Below are 14195 nucleotides of genomic sequence, written 5' to 3' on the forward strand. Positions count from 1 at the left end.
CACTGAAATCCTGGATGGGAACTACCGATGTTGTTGAGCTTGCGCGTTATTCACACTGATGTACCGATGTAAACATAATTTAACCAAATCATTATAAACATCTTAGCCAAAAATGATCTCAAATAGCATAATATCAAAATCATCTGTTAACTATATTCTTACTCAACCAATCTGCAATTTAATCAAAATGATTACATTTCTACATCATCTGTATTGAATGATTATAAATGGGAAAGGTTGTAACATGTTCAGGTCCACCAAGAGCTTGTATGGGGTCCAGGCTAGAGCGGATTTCTTTTGCCCCTTTTTTTGAATAAATGAAATACGTAGAATGTTTCGTTATTAATAAAAATAGTTTTAAATATTTTGCTTTTCATTAGTAAAAACTACATTAATTTTTACGGATGGGAACTACAGGCTTCTAAATTTTCTCCGAGTTCGTAAAAAAATCCCCTCCTTCCCTTCTCCATGGCCACGAACCTGTTACAACCCACGCTCGCTACTTTTCTACTGCTTGAATTGCTGAAAATTTGATTCCTGTATTTCTCAATAATCTTCAAAAGTCACTCTTTTAAGTTGCGAAACTTACGCAGATTAGACTAAAACAGTTTAAAATAGCTTACATAATTACTTTTAGTAGGGGTGAATCCTGACCAAAATTTTTGGGCATGCTGAAAGTTATAATAATAATAGGCCTATCTCTAGCACTAAACAATAGGCAGAAACCTTATTTGGTGTGAATAAAAAAGTATGGACTATTATAAAGCCCATTATATCTACACATGAAACGTATTATAATGAAAAAGTATTAAAAATTTATGATGATAATTCAAATTTTGCGGGTCCTTGACACTGGGGACCCAGGGCTTAAACCCTATCTATGTAGTCCGTCCCTGTATACATGTATGCTGACTGGGTACCGCAAGCTTTCGATACAATCTGGCCGTGTTAAATACTTAGAATGACTCACTTGTTTGCTGCGGCAAACCCCCACACGTGCAAGAAATGGAGTTCCCGCAAGCATCGCACTGACTTAAAACAGCTAGCCGCTAACTGCCAATGTAAAAGCAAATACAAATGATAAGAGTTTACACGTTAGAATAAATTATTATTGGCACATTTGTTCTCATATAAAAAGTATATTGACAGTTAAAACTTTCTCTTAAGCATGTGGCGCATGCTAAGCAAGCCCAGAGAGTTCACACGACTTTTAGGATTTTAGGCTATTTACTTACCTATATCAAAATTTAAAAAAAAATTTGCAATGTGAAGTTAACCATAATGCATTTATTTATGACAAAAGGAAGGAAGATATATGTCAGTGGCACCAGTATGTAAAATTACATTACTACCGACTAAAACGAGCAATTATTTATGACATCGTCACAATGCCGAATTGCAATTTTTAATTTATTTCATTTAAAATATATTCTCTCCGCCTCAAATTGGCAGTGCCTTGTCTCTGTACATCATAATTTTCCTGGCTGAGTTGTGCTGGTTATCTATTAACTGCTTTCGAAAAAGTTCTGAATTGGAAGTTCATATATAGTTAATCGGAGCCTCCTGCCCCTCAGGTTTCCATATCTAGTCTCGGATTTCATCTATCTAACTCCGTTCTCGAGATTAAGGAAAGACAACGGATGGATGACAGTAGGAATTTATAGGTTACAATTTTTTCAAATTTCAGCCCAATAAAAGGTATTGCTGGTTTTACAGTCCAAGTAAATTCTATTCAACTAGCTTTACCAATGGAATTTTCCAAAACAACTCGGATCCCCAGAATGGCTGGTGTTTTTATAACTGTTTCAGATATTTAGCTATCTTATTATCTCATAATGCTATGTTGTGTTCACACATCGTCCATTTGCATTCTTTCTTACCACTTTATTCATTTTGTTTTAATGTGTTTATTTATGATCAGAGATAATAGTATTTGAAGTGACATGAGGTAGACAGGGATGCCATTTTTTTTTTAATGTTTTGAAACAATTCCGTTACTTTTAAGCAGCAATACCAGCAATCGGATGTAATTTTTATTTTGTTATTTAGTTTGATATTATATTTTTGTCAATTTGAAGAACATTTTCTTTCTAGGAAATCGAAAATAAATTGTTTCTTGTAACTATATAGGCTAATGCTGTTACTAATCTTGTCCGTCTCTGCATACAGGTCACAAACTACTGGTGATAATGAAAGCATCTGGAAAATCTTTTAAAAATTTGCAAAGCACATGAATTCGTTAATGCTAAAACTCTTGCAATATTAAGCACTGTGTTATGCCTGTCCATATGCATGTGCAGCAGGTACTGAGTGGAAAACTATCATTTCTTCTTCTGTTTTGTTTTAATCTCATCTCAATCACTGATTATAACTTTATTTTTATCTCTAGCTCTTGATGATTTTGAATTCTTAAGTGCAATTCTTAAAGTGAGTAGCTAGCAAATTCCTGATTTATCCCCTTGTATATTGTTTAAGAATTATCAAACAAATGAGTATTGTATCTTCAGGTTACTAGGACTTTTACGAATTACTATACCAATAAATCTTTTGACAATTTTTTACCTCATCATACCCAAAAGTTTAAATGAAAACAAATTTAAATTTATTATGTTATTATTAGCGATGTAACGAATATTCGGTATTCTGCCTATTCGGCCTATTTTTCACTATTCGGCCGAATACCGAATATTTAAATCACTATTCGGCCGAATACCGAATATTTAGTCACTATTCGGCCGAATACCGAATAACTCAAAACAAGAGTAAGAAATAACAAAAACACAGTAAATTAATCATTTTGGTAACTTTTATTAATGCTGAAAATTAAATTATAATTATTAAAGTTAATAAGAAATAGCATCTAACTCTAGTATTAAATTATTTCGTAATTAAATAATATTATAGCCTTTATCTAGCCCGATATCTTATGGCATTGATGGCGTGTAGGTTAGAATGTATCGGGCATTAATGTTATTGTTTAGTTAATTATGTTATATTCGTATTCGCGTATATTTTAATATTTTTTACGATGTTTTAAAATGATTTACGAAACGTTTTATTGAAACTTATCGTATTTAAAGAAAGAATTATTTATCTATTTCTAGAAGATGAGTGACTAATATATAATTTATTTTAAATATAAAGCAAAGAGCGAGCATTTTTCATTATATGCAAAAGATAACATTTGAAATCATGTTAATTTTAAAAATATTGACAAAAACGATAGCAACAAAATATCACAAAACTTCATAAATAGAAAACCCCCAATAGTATATTTGAACTGTTCCACAACTAGGCAGAAACTAGACCATATGTCCCCACTAAAGTATATATCCTTAGGGTACTATTCAGTCTACAAATACGTAGTAAAAATAAAATTTTACTGCTTAATTAAAGAGTTAAAAAGATTGATTGCAAATAAAATAACTTATAAGTTATAACTTACATCTAAATACCAACAACTGCCGAATCATATCGGGCTATTTACGGCTATTACATAAATTATAAACCACTTTGGCACTAGAGGTAGACGTTAGGCTCAATCTCATATTAACTTTAATAATTATAATTTAATTAATTAATTTAAATAATTTAGACCTACCGGAAGAAAAAATCGTAGTGACATCGGGCCAATAGAGAGCAGGGTGCGCGATCCTTGCCATAATTTTTGCGCGCCAATTTTTGAACGTGCGTTAATCAAGCCGAATAGTTTGGCCGAATATTCGGCCATTCGGCCACGCTCCTGGCCGAATATTCGGTATTCGGCTGAGGTCGAATATACTATTCGTTACATCACTAGTTATTATACTTCTACAATATAAGAAATTGAGTTTCAAATTTTATTTGTTATGTTATGTTTGAGTTTCAAAATTTATTCACATAATTTTGAAGCTGACATTTCTAAAAAAATAGATAATTACTGCTATAAATATAATGGTAATATAATATATAATTAATTAATATTCCATGTATTTATTGAACTGTCAAAAAAACAAGGGAAAAAAAGCAAAATGTTAAGTTTTGGACTAATCACTTTTTATAGGAAACTCAAATTAAGATATGTAGAAAAATTTGTTCTGCATATTTTTATTTAAACTGTAGAAAGGTTGTAAACTTTTATCATTGGAAAATTCATCTTATGAAAATTCTCAGGTAACAATTTTTATATCAAATTAAATTAAATTTGATAATAAAAAGTATTTAAAAAATTTAAAGATATATTTTATAACAATAAAAAACAAATATATAAATAAAATGATTTAACTTTGATAAATAATAAAGATTAAAATAAAATACCAATATTACTTTTCTTTTTATAATAAATAACATTTGATATAATTTACTTTCTATTTAAATATAAAATCAACAATTTAAATAAAATATATTTATAAACTTAAACAAAAACAAATAAATTAATTATAATTTAAAATATATAACATATATAATATATATTTAATAAATATAATGACTAGTTTGTTAAAATTTTTTGGTATAAGAATTTCTTATGGCAACAAACTTTGGCATGTACAAATGATTTAAGTGCAAATTTCTATATAAAAGGATTCTTGTTAGTGTGAGTACCCAAATGATAATTTAAATTATTTCTGTAGGCAAACCTTTTTTTGCAAATTGTGCAAGAAAAAGGTTTTTCTCCCGTGTGGATTCGGATATGAGAATTTAGAGTCTGCTTCAAGGCAAAACTCTCTTTGCATACTTCACATTGAAAAGGTCTTTCACCTGTATGAGTTCTTAAGTGATTTTTTAAACTTATTTTCTGACCAAATTTTAGTTCACAGATATCACAGGAAAATGGTTTCTCACCAGTATGAATGCGAAAATGTTTTTTTAGACTAGTTTTTTGGCTAAATCTTTGTTTGCAAATATCACATGAAAATGGTTTCTCTCCCGTATGAGTTCGTAAATGTCTTTTCAAACTTCCACCTTGCGTAAATGTCTTCTTACAAATTCCACACATGAATCTCTTTCCTATTAGTTCAATTCCTTCATCTATGAAAATAAAACTAACTGTTAATTTCAATAGAATTTCAGTAAAAATTATATACACAAAAAGTTTGAATCATTTACAATATCAAAAAGGATGTATTTTACACTACTAATATATATATATACACACAAATAAATTTATATTCTAAAATTATATTCTATACTTATGAAATAGTAATTCAATTATAAAAAAAATGTAATCACTTTTGAAAATTTATAAAAAAGAATGTTGAAAACTATTATTCTATATAGTTTTGAAAAATAATTATGAGTATTTTGTATGTAAAAAAAATATTTTATGCATATGGCTTCATTAAGTAATATTAATTATATATCACTTTTAGTATTAACAAATTTTTCATTAAAGAATTTATCAATCAGAATAAGAATTTACAACATGATCTATAATATGCTAACTCTTCTTTACTAGTCAGCAAGTTCTTCTTTATATTCCTTTTGAAACTGTTATATGTAAGTTTTTTATTTCAGCTTAAAACAACCTATAAATAACAAAAAATTACCGAAATTTTAAAGTTGAATATGCTATGAAAATAATTTATATATTTTCAGAAACTTTGAAACAAAAGTAATTATTGTTGATAATTAAATGATTTTGATGCTTAAATCATAAATTTAAATTTTCAGTTCTTTATTCTGTTTTTCTTTTTAGATGATCCACATTTCTCCATTTAACTGCAACAGAAATAATAATTTTATTTACATATAAAAATTTTTTTAATTATCTGAAATTAAAATTTTATACGTTAATAAATAATGTTCTCTTTACTGCTTGCTGTTACAGATTACATGACAGCTTGAGTTCTTGATAGCAGTTTTTTTGCAAAATACATCTCTTCTATCTTAAAATCCCATGTTTTCAATTTCTGGAAAATATGTAATAATAATAACAGTGTAATAAAAATATTTAAATCAGTATATTTTTAAATTCTGTATGAAAACAATTCTTATTCTAAAAAGCAAATTTTTTATTGATTAGAAAAACCTAATATCTGAGTTTTCGCTTAACAAAAAACATACTGATACTTCATAACTGCTTAAACAAACTACCCCAAAACAAATGTAGCACATATAAATCATGTATGCATCAAGGTTCAAAAGTCACTTGAGCCATCTAAAGGATTTGTATACTTTGTATCAAAATACAGTGGAACCTCACTTAATGAGCACCTCACACAAGTATTTCGTATAACGAGCAAAACAAATTGTAAAAATTTGCCTTGCTTAATGAGCGATGCTTCGCATAAGGAGTAATGAGGAGAGGGAAAGTCCCAAATTGTGCGCATGCGGTATGCTCCATCAGTCTGTGTTTAGCACTCATTCCGCTAGCATCTTAGTGTCGCTTGTGATCACATATTTTTCCAAACTTGTGTTCGCACATATTACTTATAAACATCAATAACCATAGCCTGTTATATAATAAATATGCCAAACAATATGCCAAATTCTTGAGTTATTAAATTTAATGACCGGTTCCAAATTAAATTTTAGAAATGTCTGAATTAAAAATTAACTATTTATAATTATTAAATTTAATACAAGATGGAAACATAACTGCCTACCTCTAGTCAAATTAATTAATTTCTAATATTTAATTATAGCCTTTACATAACCCAAGAATTTGTCATATCGTTTGGAGTGTTTATCAAACATATTACCTGTGACTTTTTTGTTTTTTTTTTTTTTTGTTTCTGCAAATCGAATTCTCATTCTAGGATGGTTCGTTCCGTGCTAGAAGAAAAGATGATGATGTTTCACACTCCTTAACAGTGTATATTGTACAATTTTTTTTTTTGAATAAACGTTATACATAAAACATTTAAGTATTTTTTTGGCGTGGAACACATTATCGTATTTTACATTAATTTCTATGGGAAAAATTGTTTCGCTTAACGAGTGTTTTGCATTACAAGCAAGACTCTGGAATGAATTATGCTCGTTAAGCAAGGTTCCACTGTATAGTTCTTCATCATTGTAACATAACTAACTCTATTTTTTCATGGCAGTATCATTCATCACAGGCAAAATATATAATATTATGTATAATAAAATGTGTGTTGATTGCATATGCTTGTTACAGATCTACAAGTATAGAAAGCACTGACTGTAATCAAGAGCTAGTGGTAGCCAGAATTTACATTAGATAGGAAGAGGAATTCAAGTATTTCAGACTCTTGAAAAATATTTATATTTAATATTTAAACTTTTGGATATAGTAATACTTCACTTTGAAATAAATTTGGCACACAAATACAATTGATTAGAATTAATTTGTAAATACATATATGATAAATACTTATTAAATTTATTAAATTTTTATATTAATATTCTATTGCTCGAATGATTTAGGGTGGGTTTTTGACATCACAGACCTACTATGGCTATGCCACTGTCAACAGGAAAGATCTGCATGATAAAGCAAATAGAGGCATTAATGGTTAGCCTAATCTCAACACTCCTCGTATATATATAGGCAGTAGTGAAAATTTGACTGCTAAGTATGAGATATTTATAAACTATTTTTTAACTGGTATTCTATATAGAAGTTTTATTAGAGAAACCAAGTTTTATAATAGAATAATATTATGAAAATCAGAACAATTTTTTGATTTTCATAAAACTGAAATATATCACTTTTTCATATATTTCAGTTTTATAAAATTCAGTTTCATTCCTGATATATATTGCTTATTTCATTAAAAACATATTTTTCTTAAAAATTATAATTTTATTTTACTTTTTTATCTGAAGATACCAAATTATTGTTTAGTGCTCTCAAAATTTAATAAGGAAAAGTTCTGATTATGCATTATAATACCAGTAATATATTCTTATAATATTATTCGACTACAATTTAAAAAATTATAGACCTATAAATTCCTACTTTTGTCTGTCTGAAGTCTGTCCTTCCTTAATCTCGAGAAGTTAGATAAATGACAGTTGAGACAGATAATGAAAGCTTAGGGATAGGAGGTCCAAATTAACTATATAAAAACTTCCAGTTTGAACCAGGAGTTCATATATAATCTGGTAGTACTTTATTTCAATTCAAAAATTTTTTCTGAATAGAGTTAGATAGATGACAGGCATAACTCTATTGCTAACTGGAAAAGTATGATGTACAGGGGATAGACATTACTAAAAAATTGAGAACACTGTGATGAAAAATTGCAGCCTGGCATTGTGACAATGTCACAATAAATAACTGCTCATTATATATTCTTAAATACACTGTAATTTTGTAAAGTGACATTTGATTTAGTGCTGTATCTTTTCTTCTGTTGATATCACTGTAACTATGTTATGTTATTCAATTACGGAGTATTCCAATTATTGGTATTATTCTTTCTGAAAATATGGAGAATATGCAATTAATGTGATCATAGTGTAAGCAGTAGCTATATTATGTACATATTTTTCATAAACTAATTTATTTGAAATGAAAATTAACAATTTATATTTGAAGAAACTGCAAGTTGAAAATTAAAGTTAGAGATGTTTAATTTATATTTAAAATTTTATGTGTATAAAAACTGCAGAAAGTAGCTCCTTCATCAAGGCAAAAAAGTTTTGTCTTGACAGATCCAAGGGGATGATAACACTTGTGGCATGTTTTAATGTGAACATCCTGGTGTATTACAGCATTGTTTCCAACGATAAAATTATTAACAATACGTCCTACATTGAAATTTTCAGTTGCTTCCATGATGCAGCAAGATGAAAACAGTCTCATCTCTGACAAGTAGAAAGCTGGGTTCATTATCGTAATACAGTATTGATCCAGAATATTGAGCTTTCCCTATTAGTGAATAACTGTAAAATATCTTACTTCCACAGCTTCCTAACTCACAGGACCTTACTACCACAAATTTTCATATCTACAAGAAGAAAGCTCTAGTAAAGGGTTGCAAATTGAAATCAGCAGAAGAGGTAAAAATGCTGTGATAATTGCGCTCAAAGAGGTAATGAAGAATGAGTTAAAAAAGTGTAATTACAGAACATGTTTATTCTGAAGGTGACCTTTTGTAAATACTTGCACTATTAAAATATAAAACTTATATGATTGATTTATTTTTGACTCTACCACATTTTTGTTAATGTTATTAGTCTATTTTATAAATTATATTTAATTATATAATATTTTAATATAACATACCATAATATGAAATACAATAAATAATTATGAAATCCAAAGAAAAATTACTATCCTGAATTTATTTTTATAGTTCTATACCATCATATATGAAAGTAACTAAATAGTAAAAATAATAATTTTAAATAAATATGGTAATGCAAAAATGTTTAGATTCATACAGTAATATACATCATTTCAATGTTGACAACTACATTACAGTTTTGAATTTTCTACACAGTGTATCTTCTTATTCAAATGTTACATTTGTAATATTTATCATGATCTAAAAATTAACAATTTCTTAATAAAATTGTCAAATAGAATTCTGGTCAATAATAGAAAAATGAAGATGATTTTACAATTGTGATGAAACACCAGAATAAATATTTGTTTTCTCATCTTCAGTTTTCCTTAAGCAATGAATTAAAATTATGAACAAACATTTAATTTAATTTTAAATGTTTATATTTTGATTATTAATTCAAAGTGTTTTAGTTATTTCATTAAATGTAATTTTTAGAAATTTTAGTTTAATTTCAAAACAATTATAATTGCCTTACAGTCCTTATTTCTAAAGTTATTTTTAATTGTCTACATGGACATTATTCATTAATAGGACTTTACATTGGTGTTTAAATTTGACACAAGAATGAGAATTAGTTCAGAAAAAACGAATTTTCTTTATTATATCACCTGTAGTAATTTTCTCAGGGAAAATTACTACAGGTGATATAATAAAGAAAATTCGTTTTTTCTGAACTAATTCTCATTCTTGTGTCAAATTTAAACACCAATGTAAAGTCCTATTAATGAATAATGTCCATGTAGACAATTAAAAATAATTTCAAAATAATTCATGCTTACAAATTTGTGCAAATGCATAAGCATTTGCTGAGAATTTTTTATTAACAAACAACCACAGCCACACTTTAAACCTAATTCATGCTATAATAAATATGTTGGTGCTACCATAGATGACAAAAACATTTAAAATTTTTTGATTGTTTATTGTTGCAATGCTTATTATGTTTAAAATTTGTAAACTGATTAACATTCAGTTTTACATGATTAGTTAATAATAAAATTATACAGTATCTGTATCAAAAATATTGTTAAATATCACAGATTAATTAATAATAATTGCAGCTATTACACACGAAAATTTTAAGAAAGACTATAATAAATAAATTCAAGAACTGGTAAAATATTTAAAGTGTTTTATATTGAATCCTTTCTCAAATTTATGTATGATAAGCATGTTTTTAATACTTTATTTTAATGCTATACATGGTAAAATCTGCTTATTATAATCACTTTATTATTTAATTATTGTTATCAGTATAACATTAAGAGGGGCAAGCAAAATAAGACTAAAATTAGTGCAAATTCAGGTTATTTATTAAGTTTTTCTGATATTAAAAACATATGCTAAAATATTGATAAATTTTAAACTGAAGTTTAAAGTTTATCAATGTTTCTAATCAGTATACTGTTCTATTAGAATGTGTAGAACCTGAAGCAGGCCCATAAACTAGGTTGAAAACATTTGTTTTTATTAAAGTATTGCTGGAAGACATAAGGAAGGTGTGAAATTAATTATAAAACATTGATAAAATGTATAAGAAAGTTTATTAATTTAAACTGTTATTATTAATTAATAGTAATTCAATAGTAAGTCATTATTGCTTTCCTTCTGGTTTTTTGCAACACTGCTTTAACAGCTGGTGTTTAATTGAAGTAAGAGATATAAACAAGTTAAAGTACTGTATTGTGAACAAATAATGATCATCAGTTGATTAAAGCACTGGTTAAGATTCATGCACATTTTTAGCTTTAAGGAGTCTTATCACATGAAAAAAAAACCCTGAAAAATGCCTATTTAAGATATTACTTATGTCAAAGATGATAACTAAAGTATAACCAAATTCTGATTACAATAAGTAAAGTTTTATAAGTGTACTTTAAATTATGTTTTAAGCATGCTAATTCTGATAACAATATATGTGATTACAATATGTAATTTCTACTGTATATCAAACTTTATGAACAAAATATATTATATTTGTCAATAAGAGGCTGTCCAGTTTAACAGGGAAGGATACGGCAATGATTAGGAACGTAATCGAGGCATTGTCTACACGGACTGTTTTTAGTCCTATTAGTGGAATATCAATTTATTCTTATAAGCCTACTTACTATTTATATAAATAAACTATCAATAAGAAAACATTTGCAGTACTTTTTAAAGTCACTTTTTTGACGTCAAGGGAGTCCATAAACTATCACATGAAATTAAAGGGGAAGGGGTATGCCAAAAGAACATCAGTGACAACAGAGGGGATCAAAAATGACTCAAAAATTGTATGGTTCCTTAATGTATTTTTACCTCAATTAAACAGACATTTCCTTCTATGGATAAAGCGTAAACTTTCATACCTAGTACTAAAATAATAATACTAAACAATATTATTTATACAATTTATACAATTAGGAATGGAGGGGGATCAAAAGTGGCTCAAAAACTGTACTGTACATGTAATTAATGGACAGCATAACGTAGCTAAAAACTATAAATTGTTACAAAGTAGAATATTCAGTTCTTTCAAAACAATAACAAATATGTTCATGTTAGTTATTAATAATGACTATTATTTTCATAAATATTCACTAGAGATTTAAAATTTTATTACCTTAACAAATTGTATGAAGAATCTTCTATTAAACTTTGTTACGGCTCTATAATAAAAAGCAAAATATCAATGTTTAAACAGAATTTAAAAATAAAAGTAATATTACAAGCTTTTGAACTGAATTCAGAATGATAGGTATAAATGAAGTATGCAATAAATTATCAAGTAAATTTTGATTATGTTTATTTTTGTTAAAACTTTCAGTTAAAAATAAAGGTTAATGTTACCCTAGGTGCCAAGATGGTGGCTCGTCTCTGATTCCAGCAAGGAAACAGTGGGACGCATGTACTAACCTAACCTAACCTATTCTAATAAATTACCATAATTATTAGCAACCAAATTATTAGAATAGGTTAGGTTAAGTTAGAACATGCATCCCACTGTTTCCTTGCTGGAATCTGAGATGAGCTGCCACCTTGGCACCTAAGGTAACATTAACCAAAATGAATAAAACAACAGTAAATATTTTTAAATATGAAAAGAAAGATGTTTATTTGTAGATAAACAATATAGTTAAAAACCAATACTAATTTAATATTAACATTGTAATATACAATAGACCTGTCAATTTTGAATTTTTTCTCTTCCCTCCATATTTCAAAATGTTTTAATAATATGACTTATGTATTGTAAGTGATGAATTTCATGCTTATTTAAAATGATAAACAAATCATTTGTTTTTTATACATAATTAATTACTTATAAACAGATTAATTATGTATATTATGTATCCACTAAATCATTTAGAAATTAAAAAATTAGTGTAATTATTTTAAAAACGTGTTTGAAGCTTATTTTTTGAATAATTAATAATTATAAGATGTAATTAGTAAAAATTACCTTGAAAATTTTATCAAAGTTTGAATATTTTTCTTGTGTTTACATCTTAATCGAATTTGGAGAGAGGAAAAAAGTAAACAATCGGTTGCTATGCAGTCATTTGACTCGTTGAAAATAGCCAAAAATTAAATTATTATAAAAATAACGTCGTTTATTCAAATTTGTAATTAATAATAATCATATTAATAAAATATTTTTATTAATTTTTAAAATATTCTGCTTATTACACCAACTGAATTTTTAAAATGTTAATAAATTACCATCCAACGACGTCTTTTTTTTTTTAAAAAACTCTTTCTGTTCTGAGGACACTAAGAGGGCCTCTTTTAGCAAGCCCATTATGGGTTTGGCCAGGCCCACAATGGGGCGGCTGGTTGGTGAGGGACGGGACCGGACATATCCAGACGGATCGAAAAACGTCGGGGGTGGTCCGTCCTCACCACCCGGTGGAACCTAAAAAGACCCTCTTACAAGGAGTATACCCATGTCCCCACCGATTTTGATGAAATTTGGTAGAAAAGTAGTGTTTGATATGAAAATACAATATCCAAATCGTTTCATTCTATGGGTCATAATGAGCAAATTAATGCTAATTGAATTTGGAATGGAGACTAGTTCAATCACGCCAGTGCTGATCTGCCAGAAGAATGGAGCAGCAAGAAGTCCATGGTGTTCATGATTGGGCAGTAAGATGACGCAGAGTTCCAGTTTTGCCGCCAAAATGGGGGGTGGAAAGGCGAGCAATAATTGCACATGATGTGTCGTATAATTCTGGCTAATTTATAAGTATTCTATTATGTTTATGTAAGTTTTTACTCAAGCGTAGTAAACACCAAGATTTCTTGTAAATTGTGTGCTTTTTTATTGATATATTAATAGATGGTATGTTTGTTATCCACGCCGAGTTATTGTATCACTCATTAAAATATCAAAATAATTGTTGTTTGAAGAGAGAGTGGTTTAATATCAACCGTCGTTAAATTTTTAAGTATCACATATAGTTTTCGCATTAGTCACGTTATATTAAATGGAGATTTTTTTTTATCACAATTCAACAAAATTACTTCTTTTAAGCTTCTTTTATTACTTAAATTTTACATCATAGTATGACTAAAAATCAGACTCCCTAAGGTCTTCTTAACTACCGTATATTCCGGCATATAAGAAGACTTTTTAACCCAGAAAAATCTTCTCAAAAGTCGGGGGTCGTTTTATACGCCGGAATATAGAGTACTTGTTATAGTGCCGGGAAGGTCGAGCAAGAGCCGTTGCCAGTTTTATTAAAACTATTATCTCAAGTGGATTATAGTCTTAAAATATTTATTTATCTGGATACAATTTATCTGAAATTTTGTAAGATATTGTAAAAATCTCTAGATAAGTGTTGTTTAGAACAGTGCTTTTCAATCTACGGAGCTATCCGTTACTGAGGGTCATAAGATCTCAATCAGTGGTCGTGAATATTTAAATATACTTAAAACAATTTTCAACTTTTTGGTTTTAATGTA

General features: G+C 28.0%; 1 protein-coding gene and 1 long non-coding RNA gene across 3 annotated transcripts in view; both read right to left on the bottom strand.

Annotated features, from left to right (window-relative positions):
• The window catches only part of LOC136985899 (longitudinals lacking protein, isoforms H/M/V-like), a 65069-nt gene extending 60112 nt beyond the window's left edge, over nucleotides 1-4957 (bottom strand). For both annotated transcript variants that reach the window (XM_067283294.1, XM_067283292.1), the window contains exon 1: nucleotides 4822-4957. The gene's annotated coding sequence lies outside the window, so the exon portion shown is untranslated. The remainder of the gene's footprint in view (nucleotides 1-4821) is intronic.
• A 574-nt stretch (nucleotides 4958-5531) lies between these two features.
• Nucleotides 5532-12786, bottom strand: LOC136985914 (uncharacterized). The gene is made up of 4 exons (XR_010882404.1): nucleotides 12688-12786; nucleotides 11848-11893; nucleotides 5768-5888; nucleotides 5532-5697 (listed from the first exon to the last, which is right to left on the bottom strand). It is a non-coding gene; the product is annotated as an uncharacterized lncRNA (long non-coding RNA).
• Nucleotides 12787-14195: the final 1409 nt, after the last annotated feature.

This window comes from Centruroides vittatus, unplaced genomic scaffold (assembly GCF_030686945.1).
Source record: "Centruroides vittatus isolate TY-2023 unplaced genomic scaffold, ASM3068694v2 contig_980, whole genome shotgun sequence".
Lineage (NCBI taxonomy): Eukaryota > Metazoa > Arthropoda > Arachnida > Scorpiones > Buthidae > Centruroides > Centruroides vittatus.